Source organism: Notolepis coatsorum (genome assembly GCF_963971535.1).
Source record: "Notolepis coatsorum genome assembly, chromosome: 13".
In the NCBI taxonomy this organism is placed as follows: Eukaryota; Metazoa; Chordata; class Actinopteri; order Aulopiformes; family Paralepididae; genus Notolepis; species Notolepis coatsorum.
Window position 1 is genome coordinate 9,563,242 of NC_140177.1, and position 22,105 is coordinate 9,585,346.

General features: G+C 44.5%; 1 long non-coding RNA gene across 1 annotated transcript in view; it reads right to left on the reverse strand.

The window, feature by feature from the left end:
- Window positions 1-19,553, reverse strand: part of LOC311239610 — a 67,005-nt gene extending 47,452 nt beyond the window's left edge. Inside the window, exon 1 of the long non-coding RNA XR_014620437.1 lies at window positions 19,502-19,553. This is a non-coding gene — a long non-coding RNA (uncharacterized lncRNA). The remainder of the gene's footprint in view (window positions 1-19,501) is intronic.
- Between the last annotated feature and the right edge of the window lie 2,552 nt (window positions 19,554-22,105).

Below are 22,105 nucleotides of genomic sequence, written 5' to 3' on the forward strand. Positions count from 1 at the left end.
AATCGGTATCGGTGGCAAATTTGCATATCGGTGCACCCCTAATCAATAACAAACATACCGTAGCTAATAACGTTAGCTCCCCGCCGGCCACGAGTAGACTACCAGCGCTCCGCAAGAGTACCAAAACGAATGTTATAATAAAAGCTTTTCTATACATTTGTCTGATTGAAAACTTTATTAACAGATTGCAGAATGGGTACAATTCAGTACGGGCTCTCTGAGCAAAGGAAGGAACTGAGATATGAATGACCAACAACAATGCTATATGGTCGGGTAAATATGCTGATGTTATTGAACGTGTAACTATAACGTTAATGCCACAAAACTAATGCCTTTGTTAATCATAAGTAACTTTGATGCAGTAGCATGTGTGTGTATGTGGGGGCGGGGTTGTGCAGGTCGCTTGACTGAAACCTGTTTAAAAGTTTGAACGTGTGGACCAGATTGACACGACACAAATTGACGGATATTTATCGGCCACTGCCGTCGGCAAATTTGAGCTTATCGGCCGATACCGATACCCGACCGATATATCGGTGCACCCCTAGCTGTGACCGCGTCCCCGACCGCCAAGAACCTTGGTGTCGTCCTCGACAACCAGTTGAACTTCTCTGCTCACATCGCAGCGACAACCAGAACCTGCAGATTCCTCCTGAGCAACGTCAGAAGGATCCGCCCCTTCCTGACAAAAGAAGCCACCCAACTCCTCGTCCAATCAACAGTCATCTCCCGCCTCGACTACTGCAACGCACTGCTCGCTGGCCTCCCGGCCACTGCCACCAAGCCTCTTCAACTCATTCAGAACGCAGAGGCCCGCCTCATCTCAAACCTACCGAAGTCGGCCCATGTCACCCCACTTCTTAGGGACCTGCACTGGCTCCCCATTGCGGCACGAATCCGCTTCAAGGCCCTCGACTAGAGCCATATGAAATCCGCGTTCACGGAATCGTGGACGGAATCACGGAATTTACCAATAAAAATGGAATCAACTGCAAAACGTGGAATATTGCAGAATTTGGCCTAATCTGGACTGAAATTCCGTTTTTGGGTGGAACGTTTGTTGCAAAGCAAACATGACCGGGGAGGCGGGGACCGCTGAGTGTTACACACAACACAGCGGTGACCAAGCGTCAGCCGTCTGGCTGCTTCGGTGTTAACGTCGTCAAGAAGCTAAGAAATTCCGCAATAAGCCCTAAATTCAGAGCAGAGCAGTATCCTATGACTTATATGCTTCAGTCGATAAGGTGTTTTGCAAATTCTGTCAACATACTGCGGGGCCTGGACCCGCAAAAACACATGCGAAGATCACTTCAAAAGCCATGTCAGGAACAAGGACTGTGCTTCCCAAAACACACCAGCTCTCTACCAATGATCTCCGGTGATCACAATAGATACAGCTAGAGGGCGAGGCTAATCACTAGGGATGCACCGAAATTTCGGCACCGAAAGTTTTCGGCAAAAAATGGCCTTTCGGCCGAAAGAGTTTTTTCACCGAAAATATATCACCGAAAAAGAAACAACCTAACAACCTTGCGTGTTGTTGTGATGATGTCGCGCTGTCGGGAGTCGCGCTGCCCCTATGTAAACTCTGCGCGTAACGAGTCCAACAAATGCGTCCCCAACATGCTTCCATATCCTCATTCACTATTATGCCCGTCGCGGTAGGAGTGATCCAATATGCATATCATTCGCGTGTTGTTGTGATGATGTCACGCTGTCGGGAGTCACGCCGCCTCCATGTAAACTCTGCGCGCAACGCGTCCAACAAATGCGTCTTCAACATGCCTTTACATCCCCATTAACCATATGCCTGTCGCGGTTAATCACTGAGTGATCTAATATGCATATTATTCAGAGCGAGAGGGGGGGGGATTGTGTTTCTCACATTGACGCGGTCTGTCTGTCACGCGTCTACTGTGCCGAGTCAAGCGAGCACATTGAGCTGGGGACTAGAAAGGTGCGCTCAGTAGAGCACAGATGTCCGCTGCGCAGCCAGAGAAAAGATGGAATTAATGTACTGTATGCATTCAGAAGTGCTGAATAAATGTTTTATGGACCCATAAGTGATTTATTATTTAAGTTAAGTTTTGCCATAATCATATATTTTTCCATAATCATAATGTTCCACAACATTGGTAAAAAAATCTATTCTATGAATCATTTTCGGCCTTTCGGCCAATTGTTTTCTATTTTGGGTATCGGTTTCGGCCAAGAATTTCCCATTCGGTGCATCCCTACTAATCACCGACACTAGGGGTGGACGGTATGGTCTAAAATGTATATCACGGTATAATTTGAAGCATAGACGGTAATGGTATATATCACGGTATCAGTAGGGATGGGTACCGAATTCGGTTCTTTTGAGGTACCGAACCGAAACACGTCGGTACTACCGAGTATCGATTCAAGTGAGATACCGAGAAGAAGAAAAAAAAAATTCTTCCTGTCAACGTTCACACGCACAATATATGCTTACCTAGGATTTGACTTGATTTAACAACAAAGCAGTTGGAGCAATGGCAAGCCGAAAACGGTCTAAATAGTAATTTGAAGTTAGGATTTTTTTTTCGCGACTGAGGTAGGTAAATAATTTTTTTTAGACTAAAGTACCGAAAAAAGGTACCGTTGGGTACCGGTATCGATTCACCGGTACCGTATCGGTTCAAAGGTACCCATTAGGGATGGGTACCGAATTCGGTACTTTTGAGGTACCGAACGGAAACACGTCAGTACTACCGAGTATCGAATCAAGTGAGAAACCGAAAAAAATATATATATATTTTTTCTTTTCATGTCAACGTTTACACGCACAATATATGCTTACCTAGGATTTGACTTGATTCAACAACAAAGCAGTCAAAGCAATGACAAGCCGAAAACTGTCGAAATTGTAGTTATTTGAAGTTTGGATTTTTCTTTTTTACGACTGAGGTAGGTAAATAAAATTTCTTGAGACTAAAGTACCGAAAAAAGGTACCGTTGGGTACCGGTATCGATTCACAGGTACCGGTTCAAATGTGAAGGTACCCATCCCTAGGTATCAGTGTTTCTGTTAGAATAATTTTTTTTGCCCGATAGGCAGGCTATATAAAGAATGACATCCTCAAGGCATGACGTAGATTTATAATATTTTAACTTAAAACTAGGCTACTTTTGCGTATACAGTCATTATATTCCAAATAAAATAAGTCCCGAGTCGAGACTCCGTGCTGCTACCATTGCCAACAGCGGGGCTGGATGCTGGATTTTTCTAGAAGCATATGCAGCTGCAGAGCCGCAGAGTAGGGGCGCTTTCAGGTCCGGTCACAGGCAGACAGACAGGCCAACAGCGCCCCCCACCCAACGGCTGAATTGCCAATGGCTGAATTGGAGTATTGCACTGTGCAATACTCCAATTCAGCCATTGGCAATTCAGCCGTTGGGTGGGGGGCGCTGTTGAGCGGGCCTGTGACCGGACCTGAAAGCGCCCCTGGCTCTGCAGCTGCATGCTATTCGCAAATCCAGCATGAGCCAGCTCCCGCTGCAGCCGTCGTTATCATAACACTACACACATATCATAATGTTTACAGCAAACTGTAGTTGATCACCAGGTATGTTTTATTAACGTAGAATAATTCATATAAGAGCCTTTCTCCACTGGTTAAAAATGCCAGGAACTGAATTTGAAACTTGCTGTGCGCCGCAGTGATATGTGTTTATTATGAAATGACAATTGCGTGTTGACACGCCCACTGCACGAAGCCTCCTAAATAACTTTTTCCAGTTTGCACATATCTATTATCTATGACTAATTCTATCTATTTTTAGGGGCAAATGCGAGTGAAATAGTCGCGCTGTGGTTACATGACGTCATTGCTATTTTAGAGCTGCTCTACCGGTTACACGGTATAGTCAAAATCCATACCGTAGAGCAAATTCATACCGTTTATACCGTCCACCCCTAACTGACACTATTGTGATTTAAGTAGCTATGTAACGTTATGGAAATTATAGCTTCTTGCTAAATCTGGTGCACCCATCTATTTGCAAATGATTGTCAGTAGGCCTACACACTGTCCTTTATAAATTAAATAAACTAAAGGTGCATAAATAGATATAGCTAGGCTACTGACATTGTGATAAAAGTAGCTAGCTGTATCTTGTTTACACTTGAAATGTGTATTTTTATTTTGTCACAATATTATTTGAAGCATATTGTATAAAATTGAACTGTATTTCTGAGTTGCAGCACTTAAAAACATTAAATGGACTGTTATATCTTATTAAATTGTGGACATTTATTCATTCCCACTTATTAGACACTATTTCTGATGGTAAAATGGGCGTAAAAGGCAAAATACAGAATTCTGAATATTAAACGGCCTCGGCCTATAGGCATAAAAAATATATTCTTTGGTTCCTGTTGGTTAAGTTAAGGCAAAGGGAACCGCTCCCGCCTACCTCCGGTCAATGGTCTCTAACTACACACCATCAAGACCCCTACGCTCTGCATCTTCTGGCCGCCTCAGACCTACTCCTATCCGAGCTCCGGGAGGGTCATCAAAGAGAAGTCGCCTATTCTCAGTCCTTGCCCCACAATGGTGGAATGAACTACCCACCCTAGTTAGGACAGCCGAAACCCGTCCAATCTTTCGCCGTCGACTAAAGACGCACTTCTTCAACCATTATCTGAATAAAAAATAATAATAATAATATCTAACCCTAACTAACCTTACTGTCATGCACTTGTCCTAATAAACTAACCTACACTGTAACACGCAACACTTTGATGAACATTGTTACTCAGCTGATAGAGTTGTGCCCTCTTCCTGATAACTTGTCGTACAGAACTTGTAAGTTGCTTTGGATAAAAGCATCAGCTAAATGACTAAATGTAAACAAAACATGAAACAAGTATATAGGCTACTGTAGGCTTACTGAACAGATATTGAATAATTAATTGACGGAAGCATCATACGGATGCCCAATGTTTTGATTACTATTTCACGTTTCAAGAAATATATTGTTTGTTTATCACAGCTTTTTTCGGAGATGCGCTGCTGTGTATAAATGTCCGTTCTATATGCCGTGAACTTTCATTAATTTAATCTTGCTCCGAGAGACAGACCGTTCTCAGAGATTGAGATTATCAAAACTTCAAATTACTTTATTTTCCTTTCGGAACTTCATTTGTGCAGTGGATGAAAGACAAACATACAGTCACAATACATAGACCAGGGGTGTCAAACTCATTTTCACAGAGGGCCACATCAGCATTATGGTTGCCCTCAAAGGGCCAAAGACCATATAAATGTTAATGTAATGTAAAATAAATGTAGCTACTCATTTACATATTGTTAAACATGTTGTTTCTGTATTTATTACTTATTCAAGTTATACATATTGCATTTGCATAGATGTAAAAATATATGTTAGCTTATGTTATTTTAACAAATAATTTTTGTTTATCAGAACCCCATATTACTCCATCAATCAATGATCAAACCATTCAAGTAAATAACAAAGAAGAATATCATCAAATACAAGCTATGACATTAAGTTTGTTCAAAACCTTTTTGTCATAGTCAAGAGGGGCAGAACTAACAACTGAGCTGCAAAGAACACGTGGGACAGATGTAGCAGATGTTACAAAAACAAATGGCTGCACACAACCTTGCAGAGGCCATACATCCAACTAATGGAAGATAGTTTAATTAACTTTAATTAACAGATTGCAGAATGGGTACAGTACAGCTCAATACACACAATTGTTAAGGGGATGCAGACCAGAGAAAGACTTTCGACTTGTTTACATCAGGGTCCCCCATTTTCAATTCGTAATGAAATTGCTATTATGTGTCTGCATGAACACACAACTGTAACTGTACTCAAAAATAACAAAATAAGGGTTGTCTCAGTTCACAACTATATTGGTCAAGTTTTGGGTGGGACTTGTTTGCGTCCCTACAGCTTCTTATTCAATTGAGCGAGATGCTCGGTTATGTCACACAGCCAGCTTGCATCCGACAGTTCAGACAATATTTCTTCAACCCTTTGTTACCTATTCCGCCTGGATCTTTTGTATTTTGGGCTGTAAAATTGTCAAAGAATGTCTGAGGAGTAAGTGCTTTTGGCTTTTTTCCTTTGTTACTTCATCAATACCTCAGATGTTCAACACACATGTATGTGTAAGAATGTGTAATAACTAAGGCTGTCAAAGCTTTATTAACGCATTAACCCACAATTATTTTAACACAGCTATTTTTTAACCCAAGATTAATGTTAAAAAAAAAAAATTACCTAGAGCTCTTGGGGGGCCACATCAAATGACGTGGCGGGCAGCATTTGGCCCGCGGGCAGTGAGTTTGACACCTATGACAGACACTCACCACTATAGTTAAAACTACAATAAAAAGACCACTATATAAAAAAACACCAACTACATTAAAACTACAGTACTTAAAGCATGATATATTAAAAACTAGTGATGCACGATATATCGGCCGATATGGCCGTTTTTTTACACATCGGTATCGGTCCGATATCAAGATAGGGCCGATATGGGCAGATATAAAAAAAATATTAAATAGTTTCAAAATAGTCATTTCTGAAAATAAGTTACAAAAGTAAATAAGAAAAAAAAGAAAAAAAAAGAAAAAGGGTTTTGGAAAATAGCTCTTTATTTGATTATCATAACAAAAGTGTTTTCTATACAGAGATATCAACATCGGTAAATATCGGTATCGGCCAGAACAGCAATATTAATATCGGTTATCGGTATCGGCCACAATTTTCACATCGGTGCATCACTATTAAAAACCATGTGGAGCAGTTCTGTATGTATATAAATAATAAATAATAGTAGTACAGGTACATAGTATGTGTCCATCAGGTGGAAGGGGGAGTCTATTTTAAATAGTCCAAAGTCCTTGGGGGGTGGGGGGGGGGGGGGGGGGGCAGTCCGGCCTCCACCAGACCTAGGTGTTCAGCAGTCTGATGGAGGTTGGCACGAAGCTACCTAAGCCCCTTTTGTTCAGTGAGGAAGCTCTGTATCGACGGCCTGAGGGCATTAGTTTGTAATGGGTGTGAAGGGTGTGAGTGTTATCTACAACTATTTGGGAGGCCTCTTTAACTGTGCGTTTCTTGTGGATGCTGCCGAGTGGCTCCTGGTCCTTCCCAATTATCTTGCCGCTGATCTTAACGACCCTGTCGAGAGGTTTCCGATTGATGGCACGCATCACTCCAAACCATGATGTGATGTTAAAGGACATTATCGATTCCACAAAGGAGTTGTAGAAAGCCTGCAGGATTGATGGTCGCACCTGAAGCTTCCTCATCTTCCTGAGGAAGAACAGTCGCTGTTGGCACTTAGAGTGGATGTTAGGGCTGGGCGATATAACGATAACGATAAATATCGCGATATATTTTAATAATAGATATCGAATAAAAAAAAATCGGATTTTTTTTAACCTGCAACAGGGCAGTTTTAAAACCAGAGACAGTGGACAGACTTGTCTTTCTTGCCTGCAACTTAAAGTAATGGCTTTGCTTGTCCAAATGACAATACTGACCAAATTCAGATTTCTTTTTCTCTTGTCCATTTATTTTGTTTGCTTTCTAATTTAAAATACATTTTGAAACCGTCTGTACACAGTAGGCTATGTGTGCTAGCAGAACTAGACTCCAGTCACGAGGCACAGTGCACATGTGCGGTGGTTTGTCCACCAAAAAAGCGCCAAAAGATCGAAAATAAACTAGCAGAGCCAGAACTGTTCAACTCCTCTGGAGCCACAGCCAGCAGAGAAGCCGGTTTACTTTAGCTTTTAAACCAGCTGCAGCCTGAGAACTGGAGTGTGAGGGGATGTAACACTAAAGATGGCGGCAATGACAAAGAATTGCTGCAAAATAAACATACATCTGTTGTTTATATATATAAAAAAAAAAATATATATATATACTTATAACAATTCGATAATTATCGATATCGAGAAATAAAATAAAATTATCATATCGTTATCGCGATATGATTTTTTTCCATATCGCCCAGCCCTAGTGGATGTTATCTGCGTTGGTCTTGAAGGTGAGCTTATGGTCGATGGTGGTGCCAAGATATTTATACTCCTCAACGCGCTCTATTTTCTGGCCATTTATCTCCAGAGCTGGGGGAGTTGTGGGGTCACGCCTGAAGTCCACCAGCAGTTCCTTTGTTTTGCTGGGGTTTAAGTCCAGCAAATTGTTCTTACACCACTCTGCGAACCTGTTCATTTCTCCAATGATGCGGCCATTGGAGTTGGTGGTGTCAACGATGACTGTCATCAGAGTATTTGATGAAGAGCATCTCAGGGTCTGAGCTGCTACAGTCGTCGGTGTACAGAGTGAACAGGACTGGTGAGATGACAGTTCCCTGTGGTGCCCCGGTGGATACCGTTCTGTTGGAGCTGTAGTTGCCGTTGAATCTAACAGTCTGGTGTCTATTTGTGAGGAAGGAGAGAATGAGCAGTATGAGGTGGGGGTTGACATTCATCCGGAGGAGTTTCTGTCCCATCAGATGAGGTTGCACAGTGTTGAATGCACTTAAGTCCACGAATACCATCCTGACAAAGGGCTTGGGCTTCTCCAGCTGTGTGTAGGTGTGATGCAGGAGGGTTATCATTGCATCATCCACACCTCTCTGCTGCTTGTATCCAAACTGGAGTGGGTCTGTGTGCCCACTAACCTCCCTCTGTAGCTGAGGTAGAATGAGCCTTTCAAAGCTCTTCATCACCAGAGATGTTAAAGCTACAGGGCGGTAGTCATTATTGCAGGTGGGGTTCGTTTTCTTAGGGACTGGGCAAATGATGGAGGACTTCCATATGGTTGGTATGGAGTGTTCAGACAAGGATCGGTTAAAGAGGTTACAGAAGACCTCAGCCAGCTGCTCATGACAGACCTTCAGCAAGCGCCCACTGATGTTGTTAGGACCTGGGGCCTTGTGACGGTTTGTTCTCTTGAGCACCCTTTCCACCTCCCTAGGGTGAAACTCTAGGTTGGTGCTAGTCGCTGCTTTACACAGGAGATTGGTGGTCAGTTCCTCCCTCTCCTGAGTGAAGGTGTGTGTATCAAACCTGCAGTAGAAGCTGTTCCTCTGTTCTTAAATGGGACGGGGGTCTGTTGTTTTGCAGGCCAGCAAGTGTCTTGACACCTTTCCAGGCATCTCTGGCTTTGCCCTCCTGGAAGAGCCTTTCCAATTTCTTTTAATTACAGGATTTGTAATGAATTAATCTAATTAATCACATTTTAATCGCATAACCATTTTATGCCTGATATTCTATAATCATATTTCAAATTGCATGTGTCTGGATGGCAGAATTCAGTACTGTATCTACAAAATCTTCTGTTTAATCATCTTCCATCTATTAATTTGCTTAGATTTTTCAGGTCTGGTCAATTTGAGCATGGTGTTATTCACAGTCAAAGATAACATTTTTTTATTGATATTCTCATTTGGTTCATTACAATTTACTCAAGCCTAGTAACAGACACAGTATTTCTGACACTGGGAATACATTCCCTGAGATCCATAGATGTCCCTAGAATCAGATACCAAGAACATGCAAATGGACCATATTAAAAAAGTCTGTAAATGTGTATTCTACATTCTTATGGAATGAATGAGATTAAAAAAGATTTTTTTTTGTAATACATTTTTAGTTAATTTTCATAACGCGATAATTTGCTGTGTAATTAATTAATCTAATTAACGCGATAAACTGACATCCCTAGTTCGAACCCATGTTTTTTAATTTTTTTTAGAAGGAATATTCAAATGTCACTTTGGCCAATTTTTGACAGCCCTACTGGGACATATCGTTACGCGTGCCATGCAGCCTATGTATAGCCTGCCTATGTGATCAATAAAAAGACGAACTTGAATCCCATCATCATATTTATATGTTGTGTCTGTCCATGTTTGTTACTTTGTTATTCCCCCCCCCTATCTATGTAAAGCGACCTTGGGTCTCTTGAAAGGCGCTATATAAAATGAAGCTATTATTATTATTGTTATTATTATCACGCCTGTGCGCGGAGCTCACAAAAAAAAATACTGTCTTTTACTTTTAGTCTCAGTGAAGTTTCAAGGGAGGTAATCTTCTATTCTAACCAACAAATTGAAGTAGAAAGCATTTCGTTGTGGCCAATCTTATTTGGAAACATGACACAAAATAGTATTTAGCTTTTTATTTGAAACAATATTTAATCGGGTTTGGAGGTGGGTGTTCTTAGTCTGCCCCCCCCCCCCCCCCCCCCGTGCCAAACAAGCAGGCCAACCTCTTGTTCGCACGTGAGCCCGTTATTACACTACTGTCGCTATTTTACAATGAACTATAATGAATTACGGGTCATACAGAAGTTGAACACGCCAGTGTTGGAAGTAATGCACGGAAGCTTATTTCCGCGTTGCAGACTGAATATAATTCTACCACCGGGCGCCAGCTACGCATGCTCTCCGAGCTGTGCTTAGATATACGCACAAAGTCAAGCACAAGTTCAAATTGATAAGTACTAGGCTCGGGCGGTATCCTTTTTTTCACACCGTCAAACCCTATATGAAATAATACCCCGGTTTACGGTATTTGACGGTATGACTTTCATTTTCATCAGCGGGGGGGGGGGGGGGCAACCCGTGTTACCAAGTAAACAAATCATCGTCAGCTCTCAGAATGGTAGTCCCGCACCGGTAGAAGCCTGCACCGTTTTAGCGTTAGCATCTAGCCTATAGCCATGGCAGACTATTTGATTCCTTAAGGGCTAGAAATTGCATGGGTTTTGGTCATATGCTCCCGAAATGCTCCCGTTGTTTGGCTACTTCTATCTATGTGCAGTGAAAACTACTTGAATGCTTTATAACCTAGTCATTGATTTAGTTCAGGGAAATCTAAGATTAGCCGCAGAGCTAACGCTAGTTAACGTGAGCTAACGCTAGTTATTCAAGCTCAGTAGCTCACAGAGAGAGATAAACAGCTGACAGCGGATAGTACAGGACGGTACAAATACAATAAAAAGGCAGGTGGGGGCTGTTTGTGTAAACCTTGTACTCTTTAGTTCACATATAATAAGAGACGGATTATTTGCTTGCTCCACAACAACACACACCAACTCTCGTCGCAACGCTTTACGGTATTTTCACAGCACTGTTGCAACATTACCGTAAAACGTGAATACCGTTGTGACCCACTCGCTCCACTAGACTGGTCTCGCCCTCTGCTGGCGCGTGTGTGCACTACACTCAAAACTCTGTTTCACTGTTATAGAAACTGAAGCGCATCTGTGATTTTGACGATGACGGACGGTATTGATTTTCAATACCGTCGGGATTTCTAAATACCCTGATATACCGTCATACCGCCCAAGCCTAATAAGTACCACACTTTGCTTAGAAATGATCATACGCACGGGTTACGCACATATCTGTGCGTACGCAACGTTGATAAATGAGGGCCCTGGACTTTTACTTTATTCTTAAAGACACTGTACAATTCCACACTTTTTACTGTACACTTACTGTATATTTTGACTGTATGTGTTATATTAGAATGTATATACATAACATAGAAAATGTATATCCCAGACCGTATTTTATTCTTAGTCTTATTTCTATTCTTATTCGTGGCTTTTGTTTTTGACTACCTAAATGTTTACCGTTTACTGTGAGCGATCTGTAGTGCCACATTTCCCCCGGGATGAATAAAGTATTTCTATTCTATTCTAAGAATGACCATTCTGCTCTTCCCAGTTCTCTCTCCCCTTACAGTATACAGTTATGGAATTCTGGATTAAATCCTATGTGATAACGTTAGGTTATGACTATAACCAAGTTCTGTTAATTAGGGGTGACGCTTGGCATCACTACTGCACTATCTCGCGTACGTGCACGCGTACTGAATAAACCACAAATGTACCTCTAATACCAGTATTAGTCTGACCACACCCCTCATCAGCTTACCTTCATAAGCAGGTGTGTGGTCACCTGCTCTCCTCCTTCCCAAGCTTTCACCACAAGGTGAGGTCAAGGGCTGCAGCGGCCGTCTGATGCCAAGCGTCACCCCTAATTAACAGAACTTGGTTATAGTCATAACCTAACGTTCTGTTTCATTAGGGGCTCTGCTTGGCATCACTACTGCACAAAGGGAGGCCAAGCGGAGCCGCTGGCTGACAAATACACCCCGCTGACAGCCCCCCAAAACCATCAGAACAGGGAGGGCCGAGCCCCCCCGACCCCCCCTAATGGAGGGTATCCCCCCTATTAGAGGCTTCACGGGAAGGCGACGGACCCGACCGTGCGAAGAGGCACTCAAGCAACTTAACGCACAGGGTGAGCAGACCGTGGCTTGACCCCACGACTACACACACGCACAACCCGCATGCCACCCGGGAACGAACGGAGGAACAACCTCGTTACTGCCCCCAGAATCACGGGGTCAAGGGCAAACCCAACCCCGTGGCAAGGCCGTAGCAGCGGAGCGCGAAGGAAGACCCAGACCCACCAAAAGGACTGGACTCCCTGGAATGGGGGCCCGGAGAAGTCCATGATGCCAGCATCAAGACCCCACCAGGTGGGCACGTAGTGCCCCGCCCCCCACATCGCCAGCGTATTCGGACAAAGGCCCCCCAGTTACTGCACCTGGTAATCCCAGGCGGTATCCCAAGTACTAACCAGGCCAGAACCTGCTTAGCTTCCGAGATCGGACGAGATCGGGCGTGTTCAGGTCGGTATGGCCGTAAACCGAGCGGGCCCCGTCCCCCCAACAGTACACCGCCTGGCACACTAACCCTGCAGAACAGACAGTCAGCATGGCCGTAAGCACACAAAAAAAAAGGTTAACCAACGGAAGCAGGCAGCGCACCGGGGAAAAACCAGGCAACAGGCTGTTAACCCTAGCCTGGAGACTGCGGACGAGACAGGCGCCAGAGGGGACAGCTGAACACAGCCGCCCCGGCGGAAGGAGCGTAAGCTGGCGGTGTTGCATGACCAAGCCTCCATTTAAAAACCCCCACCCAGAGGGGTCGAGGCAGAGAAGGCTGACACGATTGGCAGACGTCATGAACGTGCAGGGGCACCCTCAAACGGTGAACCCGGGAGTTGACACTGCTCCAACACACCAGGGAATCAACCACCTCGGTGTTACCCAATGCGGTGGTTGTTCCTATAACCCCTCAAGAAAAAACTCCAAAAACACACCTGCGGGTATACACCGGCTATACCGCAGTACAAGTGTTTCAGTTTCCAAAAAGGGTTAACCCAGGCCTACGGGTCGCAAACATCACTTCGGACCGGGCCTGGCGGTACGGGAAGCACAGGGTCACCAGAGGAGGTCAAAAAACCACCCCCACAGGCCCCTCTTCGCCATGCGTGAGAGAGGAGCGAAAAATAATGGAGAACCAGCCCCTAAGCACACCGTACCTGGTATTCCCCGGCGGTCTCCCAACCAAGTACTAACCAGGACCAACCTGTGTAGCGGCCGAGATCCGACGAGATCGAGCGCGTACAGAATGGCATGGCTGTAAGCCATGACGACAGTGCTGAGTAAAAACATACCCAACCAGGGTCTCCATAGCGCTTAACCCTGTGACACCCAGACCGACCTGGCATTCTTCCCCCTGAAAAAAGCCCAAGTCCCTCAGGGTACCAGAACAGCAGATCTGCATCCCCGGCGGACAACGGGTTCAACTGATCTGGACCAGCGTGACCAGAACCAGTCCCGTGCCCTAACCACGCCGACATGCCTACTCCAGGAGAAGGGCAGATATGCGTGTTGATCTTAACATGAAAAGAAGGCGCCACCCAGACGTTCGGACGAACCGCGCCTGGTGGCCCACCCCAAGGGCGTGAGACCCCACTACATATGTTCAGATCCATCCCGTCATCATCCCCCAGACATGAACGAGAATCCGTCGACAACCCACCCAGGTCATGGGATGTGGTCGTCGGAAGAGGAAAAACCCCCATCTCAGTTGCTTTATAAAAACGCTGTTTCAACCACAAGCAACCAAGGCGTGCCAGTCAATCGCCTGTTTACAGCGAGCTAGCACTATACGTGCGTCGGGACACACCCCCATCAATGAACAGGCTATTTAGACCTGTCATTGAATCCTCAAGGCGCCCAGGGGAACGACAAGAGGGGTGTGACACTCCCTAACTCCAACACTTCTGGAATAGAAAGAAGGAAGCATCAACAGTATGTATCCCAGTCTACACAGCCGGGGTAAAAAATGTTCACATTTTTACATCCCACCACCCTCCCATAGGAAAGAGACGGGGATCCCCAGAGAGACTTCCCACGCGAGCTGTACAGATTGAAAAGAATATATTGCAGGCCGTGGGACCAGGAACTCCCCCCCCCCCCCGTAACGTGCCGAACCGTCACGTGACGGGAACCTTGAAGGACAGGGGGTGTACCCCTGACCGACAGAACAATGGGGAGAGGAAAGGTTACCAGTTCACCCCTTTACGACCCCACACCCATGATACGACGTAACGACAAAAAGAGAATATGACACAGTCATAGTCAGCTCTATGAAGCGTTTCACAGCTCCACACAGCGCATGAGCTAACCTGCTATCTGATTTTTACTAAGGAAAAACACAGAATAGAGAGGGCTCTAAGAACCCCGGTCCAACATACACATGTGCTTCTGTGGCCAGTACAACCCAGTTGTAGGTCACATGACACACACAACCCATCATCACCTACAAAAAATGGCAAAAACACTCAACAGAGGAACGCCGTTTTTTTCACAATGAGAGAATACATCATTCTTGATTAGTATCGACCACAGGCCTTGCTAAGCACACATGACAGCAACCAAACCAATTTCCCTTTAGGAAATAAGTTTCTCCAGCAGATTTAGCACAACCTCAGCAATCAAGCTAAGAGTTACATCGTATCCCTACCACACAAAAGACACAATTAATGCACAACATGTCTGATAGGAGGTGATAAAGTCCCCAGGGAACCGGGGGGGAAAAACACAATCCTCCTATTTTACCCTCAATACGGCCAGTTAAAACAGGAAAACCTGTTAATGTGTGAACACACTGTTCATTGTCATTACAGTCTGAGAAAGAACATTCTTTTACTCACTTGTCACCAAGCATAGCTTCATAGGTTAGTTACCTTAGTTGTGAGTACACGGCCGTGTTACTCACACAACAACCAGATCATTACATCCCGTTTGCACGGAGAAGCTAACTGCCAGTGACAAAAACAGCTCACACATAACCCGCAACGTATCCTAAATGCATTGTAGCAACACACGTTTTGGGAAAAACACCGTTATTCACAATACATTTAGCAAAGTAAAACCAGAAGACGTGTTATGAGGTCTGGTCAACCCCGTTCCTACCCGGAACGCAGATCAGCGAAGTGCAGTCACAAGACACCGTAGAACACAGCCGTCCTGTGTTGTTCGATCCGGGCAGCGCCGCCGCTCCAACCAGTCGCTACAGTCCTCTTTGTTGACGCAATCCCCGTCCAGGCTCAGGGCAGGGTCGACGAACATCCCCTGTCAAGGATGACGTCGTGGTCAAGAGTGTAAAACATGTTAAAATCAAAGCACGTTCAACAGAATAGCATCAAGCTAACGGCTGCTCCAACCGTTCGGGTGCTATTGCTTCTGCTCGCGAGACGCCGATCTAACGACGCACGCGATCAGAAGCGAGCTCACGTCGGCGCGCGAGAAGCTAAGCTACCCCGCGCCAGGCCATGGCCATAGCAGCAAGCTAACGTTACCTAGCGACCACGACATGCTAGCCCCGCAGCTAACAGCTGACTGGCTAATAGTAGGCCTTAAGCAGGCCATGCAGCGATCCAGCAGGCTAACGCAGCAGTTAACAGCTGACCGGCTAACCGTAAGCTATGAACATGTAAACAATGACATAACACTCACCCAGACAGGCCGCCGTTCTGAACCTCTCCTCACTTTTTAAGAGAAAAGAGAAAACAAGATGTCAACACCGCTTCACAACGGTGACATTACCACATCCGACGGAGTCAGCACAGTACCAACTGGCCTGTGTAGCTGACTTTGAACATGAATCTGCCGCTATCGCACATTACATGCACATATCCCCTCGTGAAGGAATACTCTCATTTGGATATGAAAGATGGGGCCTTAACACGGTGACAGAGAGAATCCACTCGTCCAGAACACACAGGGATCACCAGTGTCAATGGTCGCGGCCCACTAGTTAAAACTATAATGGTCTCCAGACCAAGGCCTTCTGTCGCCTAGGTGGCTGAACAAAGGACCCTAGTCTGGGGCCGGTTTCCATAAACTTTGTCAAGTAGCCCCCATAGCACTAACAGACAAGTGGAGCCCGCCAGCAAACACTACTCACCCAACCTGGAACGCACCGCTTCTCACAACAGCGGCATGTCCGACAGTTCAGCCGTGGCCTGACAGGTTTCACCCCAACAAACACAGCAAGGAACTGCAGTTGAGAAGCATGCAGCGGCGTGCTCCCAATACGAAAACCGGTGGAGGGTTTTTAGAATGATCATCATCTTCCAGACACTCCAGTACGAAGACAATATCGCCGTATTTTCTCGAAAATAGTGAGAGAGAAAATAAAGATATGATGTCAACGTATCCTTGTTTCCCAAAGCTGCTCCTAAACCTTTCTTCCATCATGGTGTCAAGTGTGGGGATCTACCGAGGCACTTCTTCCTTGTGGTGAAAGCGAGAAGGAGGAGAGCAGGTGACCACACACCTGCTTATGAAGGTAAGCTGATGAGGGGTGTGGTCAGACTAATACTGGTATTAGAGGTACATTTGTGGTTTATTCAGTACGCGTGCACGTACGCGAGATAGTGCAGTAGTGATGCCAAGCAGAGCCCCTAATGAAACAGAACAAATAGATTTTCAGATGAGGGTCCTTGGACGATTAACATTAACATTAGCTCAGCACAGCTGTACCCCTCCACACACTGAGCTAGCTAGCCTGCTAACGCCGGTTGGATGTCTGGATTTTAAACAAAAACAATCAATTAATTCAGTATCGAGCAGGAAAATGTAACATCAGGTCTGAATGTGGTGCTAAAGCAATGTCCAAATATGAGACAATTCAAACTGATTTATACGGAAATGATGTTCACGAGGTACAGGGATGAGGAAGGGACTTGACATTCACAGGTGTTTACATTTCTATTTTATTTCTTTCATGTTTTACATATAGTTTTTTTTTTTTGCATATATATATATATTTGTTTTAAATTAGTACACTCATTTGAGTAGTGGGAAAGGGGTAGGATTAAATAAGTGTACTTCTTCCTACTCCTTTTCGAACATGTAAATTTAGTTGAGTCGGAACTAGGCAAAATCTGCATATGGCTCGCTGATAACAAACTATCATTACACATGGGCAAAACAGAGTCCATTCTCTTCGGTTCAAACAACAAACCCAGCAAGACCGACGGCTTCTCAGTTACAGTGGGTGACAATATTGTCACAAGGAAAGATGAAATTACATACCTGGGTTCCATCCTAGAGGCTAATCTCTCCTGTGACAAAATGGCATCCAATGTAATAAAAAAAGTCAACCAACGAACTCGATTCGTGTACCGGATCTCCTCTCTGGTAAACAAGAATACCCTGAAGACTCTGGCAGGAGCACTCATTCAAGGGTACTACGACTATGCTTGCACCTCATGGTACCAAAGCACCTCAAAGGCGCTAAAAACAAAATTACAAACATCTCAAAACAAACTGGTCAGACTACTGCTTGACCTTACTCCTAGAACCCACCTAACCCCTGCCCACTTTGACAACCTAGGATGGCTTAGAGTAGACGACAGAGTACAGCAACTTGCAATGGGCCTGGTCTACAAGATACACTACACGACCAAGGTACCCATGTACATGTCAAAATACTTCCCCAAGGTCAGTGAATACCACGATCACAACACCAGAGGGAGCTCCACAAACCATGTTTTTTTTTATCAACTTTTTCTCCCATTTTCCTATATTTTCTCCCATCCCAATTTCGTATCATCCAATTCAACCCTCCCCTGTCACGAACGCTGTTTTTTGCCTCCCACAAGCCGACTGCAATGTGGACTAAGTCATACATAGCACATGTCCCCTCCGGTACTCGAGGTAACAGCAGTCGCATCTTTTCACCTGCGCAGCTCGATCTCTCAGTGGCGAGGAGTAACGCGTGGGAGGCTCACGCTGCCCCTGACACTTCCTGATTCTACTGCGCAGGCGCACCAACCGACCTGTAGGAGTCGCTGTCCACAATGCCCGATCCCCACCCATCAGTTTCCCACCCCCTAATACGGCCAATGTGTATTAGTATGAATGACCAGCTAAACTGAAAGCAATGTGGAGCGCTGGGCTCGAACAGGCAAGCCCAGCGTCTCCGTCATTCGTGGCGAGCGCCTTGCCCACTACGCCACGTAGCCGCCCTGCTCCACAAATCATGTTAAACCCAGATTCGGCTCAAACAAGGGACTAAACACGTTTTCGCAATTATGCCACATCAATGTGGAACGCCCAACCTAAAGCTGTAAAGGAATGTGAATTACTACCCACTTTCAAAACCACTCTCAAGGAACACCTACGGGAGACTGCAATTCGAAACTGGCCCCTGTAAATGTCCTAACCCAACCCTCTCCAATGTACAGTAATTTACCTAGTATGGTTGTCAATATTCCAATGTACAGTTTTGCTTGTACAGTGTTTCTCCCCCCCCCCCCCCCCACCTCCTCCAATGTACAGTTTTTACGTCAAATGTATATACTCCCTTTTCTGGACTCTTTTTGTATCACAAACAGTACTGTATTTGCAAATCTGGTATGTCATGAATGTATAGATGTAGCAGTACTGTCTATCTGTATGTCGTGCGTGTCATATGATGAATTGAAAATGGGGGACCCTGATGTAAACAAGACTAAAGTCTTTCTCTGGTCTGCATGCATCCCCTTAACAATTGTATGTATTGAGCTGTACTGTACTGTACCCATTCTGCAATCTGTTAATAAACTTTTCAATCAAAGGGATATGTTAGAAGTAAACGACCTGACTTGTCTACAACATGGCAGAACTCTAAACACTCTGTTGTATTTACTTCCCGATCAGCTGCTACACTCCAGCTGCACACATTTAGCTCGTGTTAGCTAGCTAGCTTACTTAGCTAGCAGCTAACGTGCTAACGGCTGTTAAGATGACGGTTTGCTTGCATTCGTCAAACATTTAACCGACTTGAGGTAACGTTAGCTATAAACTGAGAACGCGTGTTGGTATATTCCTGACCCGGCAGGTCCATCTCACTTAGCCCACCGTCTGCTGGTCTCCCGGCTAACAGAGCTAACAGTTAGATAACAGAGCTAACAGAGCTAACAGTTAGCCAGCAGAGCTAACAGAGCTAACAGTTAGCAGCTAAAGCTAATCTCCTCGACACACAGCTAACTGTAAGGCCGCGACATGTCTCCCAACAAAACAATAACAATAAGCTGAAATACAAATAACAGTGTTTGATTTACCTGTGTACTTTTGGCGTAAGGTTTAGCGGCGATGTGATATCTTCTGCTTCTGATTCTCCCTCCAGCCGTGACGTGTCTCCTGTGACGCCGGAGGCCTGAATGCCTTCTACAACAGAACTGCGTTTCCGCGTCTCTGATTGGCCAGGTCATTTCTGGTCATGTGTCATGTACGCCCAATCGTGGGACCGCAAGTGTCTACACTGGTTAAGCTTAGGCGCTCGTTCGAAGTTGGTTAAGGAAAGAGTTTGTCTTAGAGCAGGGCGATAGAACGCCAGGTAGTTTGCAGCATAGATATCTATAGTTTGCAGTCTGTTAGACCCGGAAATAGGAGCAGAACTTGCTGTCCCACGATTGGCGCACATGTCACATGACCTGGCCAATCGGAGCGCAAAACTCGAACGCGGAAGCACTCTTCGGCTGCCCAAAGTATTCCGAGAGCTGTCATGCAGCGCAGCGCCACCAGAGGGAGCACTATTGTTTGATTGAAAACTTTATTAACAGATTACAGAATGGGTAAGGGGATGCAGACCAGAGAAACACTTTCGTCTTGTTTACATCAGGGTCCCCCATTTTCAATTCATCATAACATATATGACATACATGACATACAGATACAGACAGTACTGCTACATCTATACATTTATGACATACCAGATTTGCAAATACAGTACTGTTTGTGATACAAAAATAGTCTAAAAAAAGAGAGTATACACATTTGACGTAGAAACAGTACATTGGAGGAGGTGGGGTTGGGGGGGTACTGTACATAGGATGTGGGGGGGGGGGTGTTGTATGTGTCACAGCCTACCGCTTCACAGATCACCGGCAAAAAAATATCAAATTCATATACGGTAGTAATTTTAGCACAAGTAATTTTAGCACAAGTTTATACAACAATAGATATTAATGCAAAAAAACAAGAAAAATAATGTGCCATTGTATATAGATAATTTGATTTAGCTGTAACAATACTGCATTCAAATTGTGCATCAAAATATCAATATTGCAATTATATATTTACTATTATAATATGATAAAGATGGACAAGAAATAAAATAAACGGCAAAAAATAAATAATTCGCTTATTTCAATTCAGAAGGAACAACGAAACCACCCCAGATAATGAACACGTTGTATGTATTTTTTCAATATGTCATGATAATAATAATGTGTACAAAAAAACTAAAAACAAACCCTCAAGTATAAAACAAATATTAGTAGTACTAATTATTAGAAATCACCTCTCAGCATGTTCACTAAACTGCATTATTGACAATACAGACATTCAAAGCATGGAATCACTGGGGCAGAACAATGCTGGAGCCAATTTAATTCAAATATTAGATAAATACAAATATAATAAATAGACATTATGTTACAAACATTACTTGAACTGACAGGAGATTAATATATATATATATATAGACACCAACACTGATATGAGAGGAACACTGCCAGGCTGGTGACCCTGTTAGAAGTAACTGTTCTTCATGTATATCACTGAAAAACAGAGTGGATTATATTATAAAAAATGCATCACTTGACTTTGCACTGATTGTCTCCAGAGGTTGAAGGTGACGCTCACAGCACAGCTGCTGTGTGGAGCATCACAGATATGTCTCCCCTCTCCACCTCCCTCACTCCCTCGTTCACGTCTCACATGGTCTCACATCACAGATATGTCTCCCCTCTCCACCTCCCTCACTCCCTCGTTCACGTCTCACATGGTCTCACATCACAGATATGTCTCCCCTCTCCACCTCCCTCACTCCCTCGTTCACGTCTCACATGGTGGAGCATCACAGATGTGTCTCCCCTCTCCACCTCCCTCACTCCCTTGTTCACGTCTCACATGGTCTTACATCACAGATATGTCTCCCCTCTCCACCTCCCTCACTCCCTCGTTCACGTCTCACATGGTCTCACATCACAGATATGTCTCCCCTCTCCACCTCCCTCACTCCCTCGTTCACGTCTCACATGGTCTCACATCACAGATATGTCTCCCCTCTCCACCTCCCTCACTCCCTCGTTCACGTCTCACATGGTCTTACATTTGTTGTGACAGCGTCAGGCAGGATATTAGATCATGCAGTGGAAGTCCACTGTGCGGCCTGTACATGATGCAACACAAGAGAAGCCCTTTACATGTTATTTTTATCAGTTGTTGTGGACGGCCTGCCTGATCTCACACACACACACACACACACACACACACACACACACACACACACACACACACACACACACACACACGCACACACACACACGCACACACACACGCACACACACACACACACACACACACACACACACACACACACACACACACACACACACACACACACACACACACACACACACACACACTTTCATATTTCATCACTTATGGAATGCTTCTGAGGAAGACGGTAGATTTCAGTCGAACCATTAAGGTAAAGAAACGTCTATACATATGAACACCTTATAGTAATTTAAGTTAAGACTATTAAGACTAGATGAACCTTTTCCAATCAATAAAAAATAAAAAATTACCAATCAATTATCACGATGTACAACGTTGCTGCACATCTATTACTTCTAGTCAGTTTAGTTCTTCTAGTA